This window comes from Dipteris shenzhenensis, chromosome 3 (genome assembly GCF_047967505.1).
Source record: "Dipteris shenzhenensis isolate YYH24624 ecotype China chromosome 3, Dip_SZ_1.0, whole genome shotgun sequence".
Classification (NCBI taxonomy): Eukaryota; Viridiplantae; Streptophyta; class Polypodiopsida; order Gleicheniales; family Dipteridaceae; genus Dipteris; species Dipteris shenzhenensis.
Genome location: NC_141598.1, coordinates 40,639,865 through 40,657,892, shown reverse-complemented (window position 1 = coordinate 40,657,892; position 18,028 = coordinate 40,639,865).

Sequence of the window (18,028 nt, the reverse complement as noted above, 5' to 3'; positions counted from 1 at the left end):
TAGTAGCACAGCTCCGGTGGGATTCAATTTTTTGACTCTATAAGGTTCTTGACCTAGAAATTTGAGCTTGCCCTTATGGACTTTGGTATTGTACAGCAGAACCAGGTCACCTTCCTTGATGTCTTTGTCTTTGAGGTTTCTATCAAACCATGCCTTCCTTCTTTGTTTTTCTATTGTCATGGCATCGTACACAACTAATTTGGTCTCTATATGCTTCTCTAATTGGTAGAGTCTTTCTATCATTGATGCATGATTATGATTTGATCTTTTCTACAGAGGATTTTGGCTATGCTCATCCTTTAAGATTTATCATACCATCTTTCAGGCTCAAGATATTACAATGGAGCTTTGTCGCTACTCTACACACACAATGCTCTCATAGTTGTTGTTCTAGATTGCACTTTTGGCCCTTGTTACCACAAGGTTAACAACTCCCTTGGACCGTGGTTCGCCACAAATGTTGTCTCTATTTTATCCAACATGTATAAATATCTCTCAATGGAATAAAGCTCCCACTCTTTGGGGTCCAGTATTCTTTGGCCAAAGTTTGTCTCTATTTTACCCAAGTGCAGGTTTCGAGGGTGTTGGTCACCTACAGTCGTGTCATTTCTCATTGTAGCATAGGTGTTCACAAGTGTAGCATAGGTCCTCGGGTCGTGTTCCGGTGAGAGGTGTAGGCTAAAGCGTGGAAAGCAAATCTCATGTGTTCGAAATGGGGACATGGTTGAGAGAGCTAACTAGGAGTTCCAAGGTTCAAAGGGGGTTGCAGGGTTCAGGAGGAGTCTAAGGTTAAGGAGTGGAGAGCTATTCTCCTTCACGGATTCAAGGGGTAAGGGTTGAGGAGGAGGGAGGGAGGAGGAGGAGGAGGAGGAAGGAGGAGGGAGGAGGAGGAGGAGGGAGGAGGAGGAGGAGGGAGGAGAAGGAGGGAGGAAGGAGGAGGAGGAGGAGAGAAGAGGAGGAGGAGGAGGAGAAGGGAGGAGGAGGAGGAGGAGGGAGGAAGGAGGAGGAAGGAGAAGGAGATGGGACGAGGAAGGGGGAGGAGGAGAAGGGAGGAGGAGGGGGGAGGAGGAGGTTGGGGGAGGAGGAGGAGGACGAGGGAGGAAGAGGGAGGAAGGATGAGGAGGAGGGAGTACAAGGGTAAAGAGTGCAAGGGTAAGGGCACGCTATAACACAATAGTGTAAGAGAGAATGGACGCAATGGAGATCAATCGCATGAACACAATAGTGAGCTTGAACACTGAACCCCAAAGAGTGGGAGCTTCATTCAATTGAGAGATATTTATACATGTTGGTCTCTACACAATCTGTAGGTACCTCCATGGTGGGACCTCTTTTGTAGGATACCTTTTGGACAAGAGTCCCTCCACTTTTGGGGGGGACCTTTTGGGTCCCTACACAAAGTGGAGGGACCTCCGAAAGTGTAGGCTTTTAGTCTTTCTCTCTCTAGATTTAGTATTTCTCTCTCTAGATCCTGATTTTTCAAGTATGATTGGATCCTTTCTAGAGAGGATTTTGGCTATCCTCATCCTTTAACATTTATCATACCATTTTTCAGGCTCAAGATATTACAAGTGAAGCTTTGCTGCTACTCTACACACACAATGCTCTCATAGTTGTTGTCCTAGACTACACTTCTGGCCCTTGTTGCCACAGGGTTAACACCCATTAATGAATGGAGGCGTGCTTAAAGGGGGGACTCCCAAAACAGGTTGATATCCATTTGTATAGACATCATCCTCTTCTATTATTATATTCCTTGATGTCCCTCTCCCTCACTCCATGGTGTCTACTTCCATTCTCCTTTCCCTCCCTCTTCCTCTAGATGTTTCTCACTTTGATGAACATCCTATCCCACACACTACCTTGTAATAGTTTTTCTCCCCGTTCCCTACCTGCCTTTGGGTTACACCTTTGGGCTACTTGGATTGAGAATCTCCACATGGATTTGGATTCATGACTTCTCTTTCTCCCCCTTCCTTCCCATATTCCTTTTTAGCTTTAATCTTTAGTTTTATATTCTTTAAGGAATAAATTGAAATCTCTTTTTAGTTTGCTTATCTGTTCTTGCTTTCTTTTCTGTCTGTCTTTCCTCTAGTAAATCACCCCCTCTTCTTCTTCTTTTCTTAGATTAGGAAAACGCCCATTCTCAAAGGTGGCCTCTCTCTCTCTCTCTCTCTCTCTCTCTCTCTCTCTCTCTCTCTCTCTCTCATTCTCAAAGGTGGCCTCTCTCTCTCTCTCTCTCTCTCTCTCTCTCTCTCTCTCTCTCTCTCTCTCTCTCTCCCTCCACAAATTCTTCATCACTCTCTCCACCTCTTGTTTCTACCTTGCTCTCACAAGCGGGTCCCCTCTCTCCCTATTCTTCTTTCCAAAGTTCATATACAATGATAGTTGAGATTGTGAACTCCCATACTCTCCCTATACCACTTTACACACACATAAACCTATGCACAAATTAATCTTACTCCATGAGAATCAAATAGCACTTCCCTTTAGTTGATGGTCTCATATATATGATACATTGATTTCCTTAACCAGGGCAAATATTTGGTGAATTACCAATTGATTTGCCTTCCCACAATCTTTTGAATTTTTTCCTAAAGAGATTTCCCTCATGTTGTCACAAAAGATCGTAGTAGCTTGCCTTGGGCTAATTGAACTTCATGTAGAAGCCTTGATAGGAATATTGCTTTGTATTCATATTTGAATAGATCAATTTACTCTTCTTTTGTTTTTAAAAAGCAATTGTGTCTTGCTTCTTTATGTAAATGCTGATCCATTAAGAATTATAACCATTTGTTGACTTTGCCTCTTTACCTTCACCCCAATCTGTACATAGAGTCCAATAAGAAGTGGCCTTTGAACTATATTTTTCATATCAAAAAGTTGATGGTTCTTTGTATATTTAAGACACTTGAAGATTTTCTTCATTGATGTCCAATGATTCTCATGGGCTTTCAATAAATTGATTGACCAAGCCTATTACATAACTAAATGTTTGGTCTAGTTGCTGTCTTGAGAAAATTCAATTTGCCAACTACTTATTGATATGATATTTGAAGCAAAAAATGGTTGTTGATACAATGTAGCACCTTGAAAGTGCTTCTCTCAATCTTAAAAGTGTTGCAACATCTTTCAATCAGAGTGTTAATAAATCTTGTCTTTCATCATCTTGAGTGATTTGAGCATTTCATCAATGTATCTTCTTTTGATTGAAAGAGATCCCATCTCAATGTCTAGAATTTTAATTTTTAACATATCTCTCATGTCAAACTACCATCACAAAATTTATTTGAACTCATTGCTTGCTATGCTTAGATAATTTATATAAACTACAATGATTGTTAGGTTTCCATCTTAACTTAACCATGATCATCTTCACATTTGAGAAATTCTTGTGACTTGATGTATCAGTCTTATTGCACCAAGCTCTTAGGGCCTACTTTAAATTTAGTTCAATTTGCATGTCATATGCTCTTTTCCTTCTATGTCGAAACATAGTGCTAGCTACATTAGGCCTCTTTGTATAGATCTCTGTTGAAAAAGTACATCAATTTCATGATCATGCAAGTCCAATGTTTATGACTTATTCTTTATAATGCCTTACTATTCTTCACAATTATCAATACTCCATAAACCATGAACCAAATTGTTTTGCATAGTGTCCTACTTAGTTCTTCAATGATATCCTATACAATGTACCATCTTTCACACTATGGGAAAGAATTTTCTTGTGATTGAACTCATGAATTTCTTCTTCTCAAAGAGAACTTGATTTTTTGATTTGTAATTCTTGACATAAAAAACAATTGGTGCATATATCATTTTACATATATTTCTTTATGAGCCATCATAGAGAGATCTTCTATGCCTTCAATAAGTAGCTTGCAGTCATCACCAAGGTAAAGTTTTGAGGTTCTCTTGATTGACGTGAACTAATAGTTTTTGAAGGTCATATGAATGTATGCTACAAGGATCTAAGTCTAATGCAAGACATATTAGAAATCAATTTTTGAAGTGTAAAATACTCCTTTGGAGACGAGCATCTTCATATGCAATAATAGCTTTTGACATTGTCGAGGATAAATTTTATGCTTGAATTATCCCACCTATCAACTCTTCTTGAGTTTGATTATCATCCATTGTTATTTCTAAAATCAACTACAATGTCATGTAACACTTTGGTCTTTCTAAGTTACACTCTTGTCCTCTCTATTTGCAACAATTTCTCCTTTGACCAACTATCTCTTGCAATATAATCCTCTTTTCTATAGTCGTGATGCATCAACTTTGGATTTAACTTAATTTGGTTTGTGGTTGCTGGCCAATTTTCCTTTTACTAATTATCATGGCCTTGGCGATTTGGCCCATCCTTAACTGTAAAACTTTTTTCTTTGCCTTTAAATTTGGTTTCTGACGTTAAGTCTCTTAGTACATTGCTTCCATCAAATCCATACCATTTGGCTTCTCTTGAAACAAAATTGTCATAAATGCATTTGATGGTATCTAAGCCTCACATAAAAAAATTATACGAATTTTTAGAGCCTCAAAAGACTTCCAAAGGAGAATGCCCTTAGTAGTACAAGGTTCCAAATCACATAGGATTGGGGAAAGGGGGTAGTTTTTCCATTTAAGAGCTCTCAATGCCTAACATGAACAAGGTTCCTTATTAAAAGCTGGGACCACACGGGGTTTAAGGTTTAGGACAACCTTTGTGACCCAAGGTGCTGAGAGCTTGAAAGCTCCCTATTGAATATCTACAACCCTCAACCCTCCTTCAGCCTTGGGCTTAGGACATAAGGACCATTCACCTAGGGATACCCTCATTCTATTAGTTCTCCAACCACATAAGAAAGACCTACGTTACAAAATAAATTTCTTAAGAATAGCAGGAGGAGCTAGACTGTCAGGGGGGACTGTCTCGTGGAGTGCGATCCTCTGGATGCTCCGACCCTATATCTTCCTGCCCAGGCATGAGTCCCCTCACCACCACCTTACAAAGCAATGCCCTGCACTACAAGTCCGGGTAGTTCATCACTCCTCTAAGATTAAATGTTCCTATAACTCATGGAGGATTGATTGGTTATCAACTGAGCGCCTGTGAGATTGAGTGAGCCCCCCCCAATCCTACTACTCCAATAGAAACTCAAGTCAATAAACCTTTTCTCTTGTGATGTATCTCCCTTTACATTAGCATGAGGAAAGAAGGCATTTAATGGTGCACACTAACACGATGATCAACTAACCTACATGATACTTGTTTTAAGCATTGTAGATTGGTCTAAACTCTAAAAAGTGGATCTATGGATTTGAGCTTTGAACATGACCTTGCAAATCTACTCTTGTCTTGGACAATGAATAAGGTCTATTTCTTAGTAAGGAATTTCCTTGGATGAAGTGGTGATGCACTTCAACACGTCTTGTTTTGGCATGAAACATTGACTTGTTTGCCAGTTCAATGCTACTCATATTGTTAAAAGAGAGCAGTGTAGATATTTGGAAACATTCCTATTTTTAAAAGGAGATTATTAACATGAGCCAACATTACTTGTACAAGGGTTGTGAAAAGAAAAAGGCTTGTTAAGCACAAATAGAAATAGTAATCCCTTTTGATTACATATTAGTTTGTTGTTGGTTTGTTGCTAATGAGATGAACTAATGTGACTTGTTAAATTTATTGTTACTTATCACTTTGTTGTTCCAAATGTTGACAATGTAGTGACATAGATTCGATCCTTGACTTTGGTGGCCACCTTCAATGACCAAGATTTCATGCCTAGCTTTGATTAGACATTGGCCTTTGAATTGAATTTTCTATTTAGGGGTCATGAGGCCCTAATTCTCATCCATAAGGACCCACTTTGAGTACCTTCAAAGCTTGGATTGAGCCACAAAAACATTAGGAGCACGGATCCATGGGTCAACTTCAAAAGAATCGAAGATTCAACCGCCAACATCAGAGACTTGAATTCGTGGCATAGATTTTAAAGTCTAGATAAACATGGTCATATTTAGTGCCTAGTCTAGTGGTAATTCCCAAAGATCAGGTCCACAGTCCACCTTTATAGGTATGGGCCCCATGTATAACTCTAAGTTGAAAATTTGATGATTGATAAAGGGAAAACATTAGGTGGCCACTCAAGGGATGAAGCACACAATGTATTGGATCATGCCTATAGGCCCAAATGTGAAGCTTGTCTCTTGAAGTTTGGTCATAGATATCTTCACAAAGTAATTTTCATCTACAGGTTCTCACACTTCAACAACAACTTTGTCTTTTCTAGCTACAACTTAAGAGAGGGAAGTGAAGGTTGAAGTTGTACATTATTTTCTTGGGCAGAAAAAAAAGTTTGTATTATATTATATCATCATCATAAATATTCACAGTACATGTTCTTTAGCATAGAACAGCCAGCCCCATGGGGAGAAGTTTCTTTAACAAAACATTTCTGACAGATACTCATGAGCTTGAGAGCTTATGAAGTTGTCATAGCAACATCAACATAATTAAAAGAGAGGTACATATGAATCATATGTATCATCTATGTCATCATCATTAAAGTAGTCAAAGTAGTTGAATTTCTCTGCATCACCAGAGCTGTCAGAGTCATCTGTGGCAGCCCCTGGGCTTCATAGGGTGACACTGGCTCCTTCTTTATAGTTGGAGGGGGCATCTATTTAAGAAAATTAGTAATCTCAAAGGGGATTTCAAAGGGTGTGGAGTTGTCAATCCCAAAACAGCTTTGAGTATGATCTTGGAGGTCAGCATTAAAGAGGGCAGCCTGAGTTATGAACTGGTTTATCATCTCTGTAATTTTTCTCTAGCCCTGTTCAACCAGTTGATAAAAAGCAAGTCAGCATGCAGCACAATTTGATTAAATTGGAGATTGTTTCTGGTTATCCAAATAAACCAAAGTGCATCTGCTTTGATAGGTGTCTATAATTCCTATTTTGTCCTTGCAGAGTCTCCTAGTAAAATGGCCTTCCAATTTATTGGTTCCCTTGTTTCAAGTTCAACTATTTTCCACATTTTTCTAGCAACAGGACAGGCAACAAAGAGATGGAAAATATCTTCACTTGTAGAGGGGCACCTCATGCATTTGCCATTTCTCTTTCCAATCCTCAGTCCTCTATTGTTAGTCCACATAGCTTTATGCATTATTAGCCAAAGCAAGGCAAACATTTTTTCACGGATTGAGGTTGACCAAATGGAGCAGAACTTGAATTTCCATTTGCCCTTAGAGTCCCGTTGTTTCCACCTAGTATTAAGGACCATGCAAAGATCTCCAATATCCCTGCTTGAAGTTGTACATTGTTTGCTCAACCAAGTGTGATCATTTTGTAAATATGTAAGATAGAAGGTTGATTCATGAAGGAGGAATTTAAAATTCAAGGGAAGTTTGTAAATGGGATTTACAGTAGGAGGGGGCTACAAGATACCTATCAAATACAAGTATTCTATGTACATACTTATAAGGAGGGGAGTTTCAAATTCAAAATTAGGACATTATATGTATAAAAGAGGAGTACACAATTACACAAAAACATGTAAAAGTTAAAATATAGCGGTGTTTGAATGTGTGCTTGCTTGAATGGGTTTTACTGTTTTTACATAGTGATCACCCCAGGGTAATCAATGTAAAGACTTATGCTATGTAGTCCTTGTGCTCAACACATACTACTTTGATATTTTCAAATTTTCTTTTTTCATATTGGTTGTTATTATATGCAGTAGAAAATCCAAAAAAATATATTTTATATGCATCCTCTACTTATGAAATGCAATCGAAAGAGGCGTGTTAGGAATATTGTAAATTGCATTATTGTAGAGAGGACTATAAGAACCCGTGCCCTAAACCTAAGAGTTTCTAGCCCTCTCCTACTTACTCAATAGACTCATAGAATTGAGGCCATCTAAGAAAGAGATGAGAAACTACTCTAACTTTTGAGATTCATCATCAATCAACATTACCTTAGCTCCCACTTAAAATAAGATGCAAATATGGCATGACTATTGCATAGTAACAAAACAACTTAAGGAGAGCATGTTGGTATTTCTATACTATAAGCCTTGATCCAAAAAGACACACACGATGGGTAAGTCAAAGTAAATACCTAGAAAAGGGAGGAAAATCTTGCTTAGTGAGAGCCCCATATTTGGATAACATAGATTTTTTGAAAACATAGAGTTTTTGAAAGGCCCATATTTGGATGACATAGAGTTTTTGAAAACACATTATATAAAAATGTTGGCTCCATACCACTAATCTTTGCATAGAGAAGCTATAGTCCCAATTTAGATGTAGAGGGAGGACATCTCAATGTAGAAGAAGATCCTTAATTAGGATTAGATCTAACTAGGCACTAACCATGATGGATAGCACTATCTAAGATATCAACCAAGTTGCAAAATATGCAACACGTGAAGCCCTTCATGACATATTTATTATCCCTAGCTTGGCATGAAAGGTAGCTGAGGCCAACCAAAAGAGAAAAAGATATCAAAATCTGCTTAAGTGACAGAGGAAAGCCTAGTGTGCTGTGATGACCAAGAATGGTCAAGTTTTGGGCTCCTCAAATGAATGCAAGTGTTGAGATGAGACAACACTAAGATATGCTAGTATAGACAAACCCTTGAGACATAACCTCATAACCCTACCACATAGTTTGGTAAACCAATGGAGCCATGAAAGGAAAGTATACATGTATAGACCCAAATGATGCATTCACCATTGACCTCTTTGATCAATGTGCAATCAAACTTGTATAATGCCAGAAATAATATGCTCTTATGCACCTCCTTTTCCCATGACATCATTTAACCTTCTCAATACTCCAAGCGGCCTTTAAACTTTGATTTTATACAATAAGTATGTGTCAACTTTTTATGCCAACAAATTGCTTTTGCTTGAAACAATAGAAGTAAAGTCTTACTGCTATGCAAGCACTTGATCAAGGATATGGAAGAATTGCCAAAGCCTACAAGGTTGGCCATAGTGAATTACCTCAAGAAATAAATCCAAATGGTTAAAGGATTGTGGAAGTTGAGAATGATGAGCACACTTGTGCCGAGTACTTGAGGAGTCCTAACACGCGTATGGAGAAGCCTATTACAAATAGATGCAAAGGTAGATTAAATGCACCCATGTTGGGATATTACTCTCAATATGGAACATTTGGTGATCTAGTGCAAGGAGGAATAGATAATTTGTTCTAAAGTGCATGACACCTTTTAAAACATATATGAAATAATTCCATGGCCCAATATTGTTCTAAAGCTACTACCTCAAAAACTGACTACTATGATGATTTTCAAGTAAGGACCAAGCTATGTAGAAAGAGCAAGTCCTACCTTTAAACAATTAGGTCTAAGCCTAAGAAAATTCCTACTGCCCACTTTTGCAAGAAGAGCCATTCAAATGGAAGATTTAGTGATCTCATCCTCATAGATCAACCTCACCAACATATCCTCATTTTTGCTATGCCACTAGCCTACACCGGCAGTGAATTTCCCCAACGACTTGCCCCATGAGGACAAGAATAAAAATAAGTCCAACCAACATATTATCATTCTAGGTGCCAACATAGTAGTCAAGGAGGTTTTGTCACATTCTTGTAGCATTGGTGTTATCCAAGCACCCAACATATTGGTGAAATGGTAGTACTATTAGCCTCTTAAATCTTCTACCTATCACCATAATGTTAATTTCCAGTCATGGAGGATTTTACTTAAAGATTATATTAGTTAGCATCCAAGTTAAATTTACAAATAGCTTGTCTTCATTCCTTGAGTTATAAAATGGGAAGGAAGATATGTAGGAAGGGACCTTTCAATGGAAAGACTTAGAATTGCAATATTTTTTTTGTTTGAAAAGGCCCTTTTGGAGAGAGTGCTTTTGTAGTTGTCACATTTGCATGGAAGGAGCCTCTATTGTGGCAACTTATCATGATTTGAGAAAGGATTAGTTGTAGCCTGGAAGGCCTAGGTTGGCATGTGCTAGCATCAATTTATGAGCCCTTGGGAATATCATGTGTTTCTTGGATTGAAAATATCTATGTTGGAAAGTGATGCAATGGCACCTACTTAGGGGCTTGATTAGTAGGTTCTTTTCTATGGAGGAGTACAAGTGCCCTCCGTGAGTGAAACCACATTTCACCCTTCGAGCCATTTGGGTATGGATTAAGGTGCCTTTTCCTATCCGCATGGCCTTCTACTAAGAAGTGATGGATATGCATTTGAGTCCACCTTCACCTTTGGTAGTGTTCATCCACAACTCATGCCATATGGATTTTTGGGACCCAAAGGGAGGTCATTTGGTGGAGATGTGCATCTGAGTCCCATCTTCAACCGAGGGGAAAACTGGGCAAAAATTCATAGCATGGATATGCATTTGAGTCCACCTTCACCTTTGGTAGTGTTCATCCACAACTCATGCCATATGGATTTTTGGGACCCAAAGGGAGGTCATTTGGTGGAGATGTGCATCTGAGTCCCATCTTCAACCGAGGGGAAAACTGGGCAAAAATTCATAGCCAAGCCCTTAGGTGTATTTGGTTGAAAAGATGTTCTAATCTCTTTTGAAATAAGGTTGGTGATGCAAGCCAAGTATTTCTAACTTGGTGGTGACATACAGGTACGGATTGAGAACCTGAAAATCTTGCACAAACTTTCTGTTAGATATCAATGCTCCACTCTCGTGTAACTACGTGGGAACCAGCTAACTCTACTTGTAAGCCCCCCATATGAGGAGAAGGCATTTGAGTAGCTCGATTATCCGGTAGGTCCTAGTTTTGGACACCAGATGGGGGCCATGTGTGGCCTGATGGCTGGACGGAGTTGGCACACTGCCAACTAGGCTACATGCAAGTGCGGGAAGGCATCCCATGACTGACCGCACTGAGGGTAGATGGAGCATTTCTTGGGGCATCCCACTCTCGGGTTGCGGGGCTCGTTTGGAGTCCCAGATGATCTCGGATGGCTGTGGGCCGAACAGATACTGTAGGTTAGTTGCTCTGTTTTGCGCACTGGTTCTATCGTATGGTCTGTGGCCTATTTTGAGACCGACCCCCAGTTGACCATTTTGGGTGGGCTGGGTCGGTCACCCAATTGAGCCTAATCGACTACAACTGGTGGCTATATAAGAGCAAGCTCGTGAAGCCCATTTCATCACTGGCTACAACAACCCTGATTCCTTAGCATCCAGCCTCCATCCTCTACTGTTTCCAGCTTGCCATCGAAGCTTCTTTCACAGGAGTGCATGGTTCCAAGGCAGCGCCATCTATTGTATCAGTTCTATAGTAATCAAATTTTTTATTCTCCATACTATCTGTTTTTCTCTCTTGCGTATGAGATCCTGGTATCTGTTGAGCACAGATGTTGTATTCTTTTCTTACATGGTATCAGAGCCTGGACTCTAGCAAGAAGATTTGGTAGTGTGTTTCTGTTTGCGAGCAAATTGTGAGAGATGGCCCAGCCCGCAAGACTCCGAATCCCACCGTTTGGCGAAAGCGGAAAGTTGGACGGCTCTAACTATCCACTCTGGAAGTTCAAGATGAAGACCATCCTAAGCGCATATGAGCTTTGGGACACTGCTACTGGGGTGGACGTGAGGCCGGTTGCAAGATCGGATCCAGCTAATGCAGGACAACAGATAGTACCAACTACAGATGAGATTCTCGCGTGGACAAGAAGAAATTTCGAGCGGATGTGAAGAACACTAAGCTGTGGCATGAGAGGTTTGGTCATCTAAACCTTAGTTCTTTGAAGGAGATGCATAAAAGTGGAATGATTGCAGACCTACCAGAAATTTCAGATTTGCTCGATGTATGTGATGCTTGCATGATGGGCAAGCCTAAAGAGGCCAGCAGGGCAAAGGCTCCTCTAGAGCTCGTTCACATGGACCTCTGTGGAAAGATGGAGACGGAAGCTTTGGGTGGTTCCTACTACTTCATGATGCTGATCGACGACTACAGTAGAAGGATATGGATATACTTCCTGAAGACTAAAGACGAGGCTTTTAATACGTTCAAGGAATGGCATGTAATGGTCGAGAAAGAATCGGGGAGGAAGGTGAATAAATTGAGATCAGCCAGAGGTGGAGAGTTCACATCAATTGAATTCGAAAGTTACTGCAAATCTGCGAAATGGGCCGGAGTATGATGAAAGGGAAAGATTTGCCAAAGACTTTCTGGGTTGAAGCATGTAACACGACAGTTTACATTTTGAATTATAGCTACACGAAGGCTGTGATCGGGATGACTCCACTGCAGGCCTTTTCTGGAAAGAAACCTTCAGCTGCACATTTCAGAGTTTTTGGATGTGACTGTTTTGTGCATGTCCTTGATGCTACCAGGACCAAATGGGAACCGAAGAGCCGAAAGTGTATTTTCTTGGGCTACAGTGAAGAGGCGAAGGGTTACCGTCTCTATAACCCTGTTACCAAGAAGGTAATTGTAAGTCGTGATGTGGTCTTCTCAGAACAGCTGCATCAATTGGAGGAGGATGCTTCCTTTCCAGACAACCAGGACCAAGATATCCATCTAGTACCACCACCAACAATAGACCGAACTCCCCCAACAGTGCTTGGAAGGATTCAAGATAAAGAAGATGAAGAAGAGCCTACAGAACCACAATGGCAACGGCCATTCCCGAAGTGGGTAAAGCAGCTTTTGGATGGCAGAGAACCTCCAGCCATTGAGGAGGAACCATCCGAACACCGCCGGCGGTCCAAGAGATTAGAGGAGCAAAGAAGGGCGCAAGAACACTTGGTCAACTACGCTTTGATGACAGAGGTGATCGGTGCTGATGAACCCGTGTCTTGAAGAGGCACAGGGTGATGATAGGTGGATGGAGGCTATGCAGTCGAAGTATGGCTCCATAATGAAGAACAACACTTGGGACCTTGTGGATCGACCACCAAAACGCAAGGTCATCGGAACCAAGTGGGTGTACAAGACCAACTACAAGTCCGACGGCACGTTGGATAAGTACAAGGCTCGGCTTGTGGCAAAAGGATTCGCATAGGTACATGGTTTTGATTATCAGGATACTTTTGCTCCCACAGCTCGACTAACCAGAATTCGTAGTGTTTTGGCTTTAGCTGCCCAAGGAAGTTGGCCCGTGTTTCAGATGGATGTAAAACCCGCCTTTATGAATGGGGATCTCAAGGAGGAGGTATATGTGGAACAACCAGAAGGTAAAGTCTGTAAACTGAAGAAGGCACTTTACGGGCTGAAACAGGCCCCACGAGCGTGGTACCAGCGAATTGATGCCTACTTTCTGCAAAACGGGTTCAGGAGGAGCCCATCAGATGCAAATTTGTATATAATCAAAGAAGGAGGCAGATGTATGATCATGGTCCTTTATGTGGACGACCTTGTCATAACAGGGAACCATGAAGAGAAGATCTCGCAGACGAAGCATTTGCTAGGAAGAGAGTTTGAAATGAAGTTTGGCAGGAGCTGAAACAGATCTTCATTTCACAGCTGAAGTATGCTGGAGAGGTACTGAAGGCATTTGGCATGGCTGAGTGCAAGACAGTTAGTGCCCCTATGGAGGTTGATGTGAAGCTCTCAAACGAGGATTCATCAGCACTGATGGACGAAGCAAGTACAGAAGACTTGTGGGCAGTTTGATTTATTTATGCAACACACGGTCGGACATCAGTTTTGCGACTGGTGTACTTAGCAGGTTTTCCAATAAGCCCCGAGAGAACCATTGGAGGATAGGGATGCGGGTGCTGAAATACATCAAAGGGACTCTTGATTATGGCATCACCTATACCAAGGGCAATATCTTGACTGGATTCTGTGACTCGGATTGGGCAGGAGACGTGGACAGCAGGAGATCAGTGACAGGGTACTGTTTCTCACTTGGATCTAGAGCTGTGTCATGGGTCAGTAAGAAGCAACCTACAGTTGCTCTTTCTTCTACCGAGGCTGAGTACAAATTAGCATGCTTTGCTTCCTGCGAGGCAGTATGGTTGAGGAGGATTTTGGGGGACATGGGTGCAGTGCAGAACAAGCCTACACAGTTATCATGTGACAATCAAAGTTGCATGGCGATTGCAAAGAACCCTGTGTTCCACGCTCGCACAACACATTGAGATTCAATATCACTTTGTACGCGAGCTCATCATGGATGGAGAGGTCAACTTGGTGTACTATCTGACTACAGAGAATGCTGCGGACATCTTCACGAAGGCTCTTGGAAGAGACTTGCTGGAGAGGCATCTTCATCGACTTGGCATTGGGCCGAAAAAGTAAGTTCACTTGCGGGTGGACATTGAGGAGGGGTGTTAGATATCACTGCTCCACTCTCGTGTAACTACGTGGGAACCAGCTAACTCTACTTGTAAGCCCCCCATATGAGGAGAAGGCATTTGAGTAGCTCGGTTATCCGGTAGGTCCTAGTTTGGACACCAGATGGGGGCCATGTGTGGCCTGATGGCTGGACGGAGTTGGCACACTACCAACTAAGCTACATGCAAGTGCGGGAAGGCATCCCATGACTGACCGCACTGAGGGTAGATGGAGCATTTTCCGGGGCAGCCCACTCTCGGGTTGCAAGGCCCATTTGGAGTCCCAGATGATCCCGGATGGCTCTGGGCTGAACAGATAGGGCTGAACAGATACTGTAGGTTAGTTGCTTTGTTTTGCGCACCGGTTCTATCGTATGGTCGGTGGCCTATTTCGAGACCGACCCCCAGTCGACCATTTTGGGCAGGCTGGGTCGGTCACCCAATTGAGCCTAACCAACTACGACTAGTGGCTATATAAGAGCAAGCCCGTGAAGCCCATTTCATCACTGGCTACAGCAACCCTGATTCCTTAGCATCCAGCCTCCGTCCTCTACTGTTTCTAGCTTGCCATCGAAGCTTCTTTCAGAGGAGAGCACGGTTGGGAGGCAGCACCATCTATTGTATCGGTTCTATAGTAATCAAATTTTTTATTCTCCATACTATCTGTTTTTCTCTCTTGCGTACGAGATCCTGTTATCTGTTGAGCACAGACGTTGTATTGTTTTCTTACACTTTCCAACGAGCTCCATGGATATCTGGAAAAAGAAGTGGTGATGTCCAACACCCAAGTCAACTTGGCAGCCCAAACTTGGAACCTGCTATCTGGGTCTTTCAAGCTAATCTCGATGAAGCAAGAGATAAAAAGTGGTCTAATGAGTAGCAAACCAAGAAGAACCAAGAAGGGCTCCAAGGTAGCCCAAGGAGACAAAAAGTGGGAGGCATTTTCATGCTAGGCAAGGTGGACTCCTCCCCATTGGATAGAGCAAAGGAGACACTGGTCAAGTATAAGAGCCTAGGTCATCACACAAAGGCATAGAAAGAACCGACTACTTAGAAAGAGAGCGGGGATGAAGAGAGAAGTGGAGGCACACCAACATCTTAACCAGTTACCAAAGCTAAAGCTAGTCACCTAGCAGAGGGGGCCAAAATCACATGTCCACTCCAACTGCTAAGCAAGGTGCGAAGCCAAGCATTATCATCAGTGTGGTTTATCACCCCAAGATCCTTTACAAGGAGGAGAAAGAATGACAGGTCTCCTTATATCCTGTGAGTTCACATGATACTTAATTTTTGGTTACGCATTGTCTCACCTGCTGTCGGGGTTGTTATGCTGTTCTCAATTAATCCACACTATTTTGGATATTAAGGAGTAGAGTTTCACCTTGTAAAAAGAATACTTGGATTAATATAATACACCCTCTTTTCTCTAGAAAAGATTATTAACTTTTAAGTGACATCATGTTTGTTTTTAACTTAAGAGATGATGCAATTTTTTGCCAATTGCTCATCAATTGGTTTGATCAGTAGTGAGAGATAATCTTGTTGGTTATACAAAACGATTATTCACATAAAGAAAAACCAAGGATACATATTAAATATTCTATTCAAAAATTTAAAGATCAATTGTATGCACATCTAAAGAGTCAATACTTGAAAATATCAAATGACAAAGACGGTTTGATGATTATGCTTCAATATCAATACTTGAAGCTCTAGCGCAAGCACAAAAAAAGCTATCATAAGCATTGATATCTCTAATGAAATTGTTGTTGAACTAGACTAAATGGAGAGGGTTATGTATTTTGATTAACAAAAATATTCTATTCTATTATGTTATCACACTATTTAATGCTAATTCTATTTACTCTATGTTTATAATGTGATAATATAGGTTAGCATAAAGTAAGATGAATTTTATAATAAAAAATGGCTAAATGAAAGATATCAGGAATTTTAACTTGCTAGCGAGATTCCAGAAGAAAATACAAATATGTCAAACCAATTGGCATTTGAGCTGCATTTCAATGTGAGATTTGGAGTGGGAAATAAGAACTAGCTAGCTAGTTGCTAAGTCTGTACATAGATATTTTGATAGGTTTAATAATACATTAGAAAGTTAATGATTCATAATTATTAGCAAAATATTTTATGCAGAGGCAATAGAATAGCTACTTGTTGCAAAGTCATCAAATGCTATAATGTTACCGTAAGTCTAGTGATGTTTTTTTTTTGCGTAAAAAAGGAAATATATTAATTGCAAAATTAAAAAAGAAATTACAACCAAATTGCTAAGCACAACACAGAGCCGCGTGGGCTAATGTAAAATCATAGTTCTTCCTACTTATTAAGGTATTTCAAAATTCTTAGCACTTCCTATTGAATTTGCCTAAACAAATGGACAGGGAACGCGGCACGCTGAAAGACGACTCCATTCCGCGTAGACCAGATCCTATGAACATTGGTTGCATGGATTAAACTCAAGAGACAAAGTTGAGGATCCGAAAGTAGCCACGATCGCCATGAGCATTGCTTTCCATAGAATAAGAAAAAACAATTGTCTACGAGCTAGCAACACAGACACCGACCACCACATTGGTCAAATCCTAAGGCAACTCCAAAAGATATGAAACTGGGATTCAATCGCCACTCGACAGAGAATGGGCACACTGGAGAAATATCATTGCACCAGTTAGCTAAGCGTTCTCGAGTAGGAAACTTTGCAACCAATAATTGCCACAGTAGGAAATTCAATTGATAGGAAAAGGAGGGTTCCTAGACATGGTGGAGTCGCACACTCTAGATAGCAATTGAATCACAAGGAGAAAATGATTTCCATGCTAACCTGACTTTGCTGGCAAAGTCATTGTGAGGTCCCAAAGAGAATTCATTGAGAGTGAACCTGCTAACATGCTTGCCATGCTTATTACACCAGAAACCCAAGTCATGAGCTATCAAAAGGGTTGAGATTGAAGGCCATTCCGGGCGCACCCTGCAAAAAGAGTACGAAGAAAAGTAACCTCACGAGTAGTGAGATTAAACTGGCGGCTCAGTTCCTCCCAAGGTAGCCAATCCTGAGCTCCTCTTCCTCCATACATGTCTATCAATGTTTTCTAGAGATTAATGTGTAGTTGTAGGGAACAAACCTTGGATTGCTTCTCACATAGGCCTACAAAATATAGATTCCTAGAGTTTTTATATACTAGGAGACACTAGCTATCAATAGCTCGTTCTAGGATGTACTATTATGTCATAATGAGAGAAGAAAACATATCTGGTGTGGCATTCATTATGAAAACATATCTGGTGTGGCATGTCTTTGCCTTGTAGTGGGATGCATTATTTGTGGCTTATGTCAAGATCTCAATGGTTGGAAGACAATCACAATCTGTACCCTTGAATGGAGGTTTCTTTTAAAACAGCACTTACTTCACATACTTGTGTTTATACAAAATGCCAAGGCTAGAAATGATAAATCTATAACATAGTTTTGTCAAATGACACTTGCTTACTTACTAGAATATTTCTTTGAAATTTACTAAATTATTATTTCCAAACTTGATGTTGTTCTACTTCATATTTGGACTACAAAATATCTATGTTAATCACAATAGCTAATTGCCCACAAGTAGAACCTCTAAAACACTCTAAAGCATTAGGCAATAGACGTAGGTCTTTCAATGTTTACATCAACTCAACATGAACAACACACACACACATCTCAATATATGTCA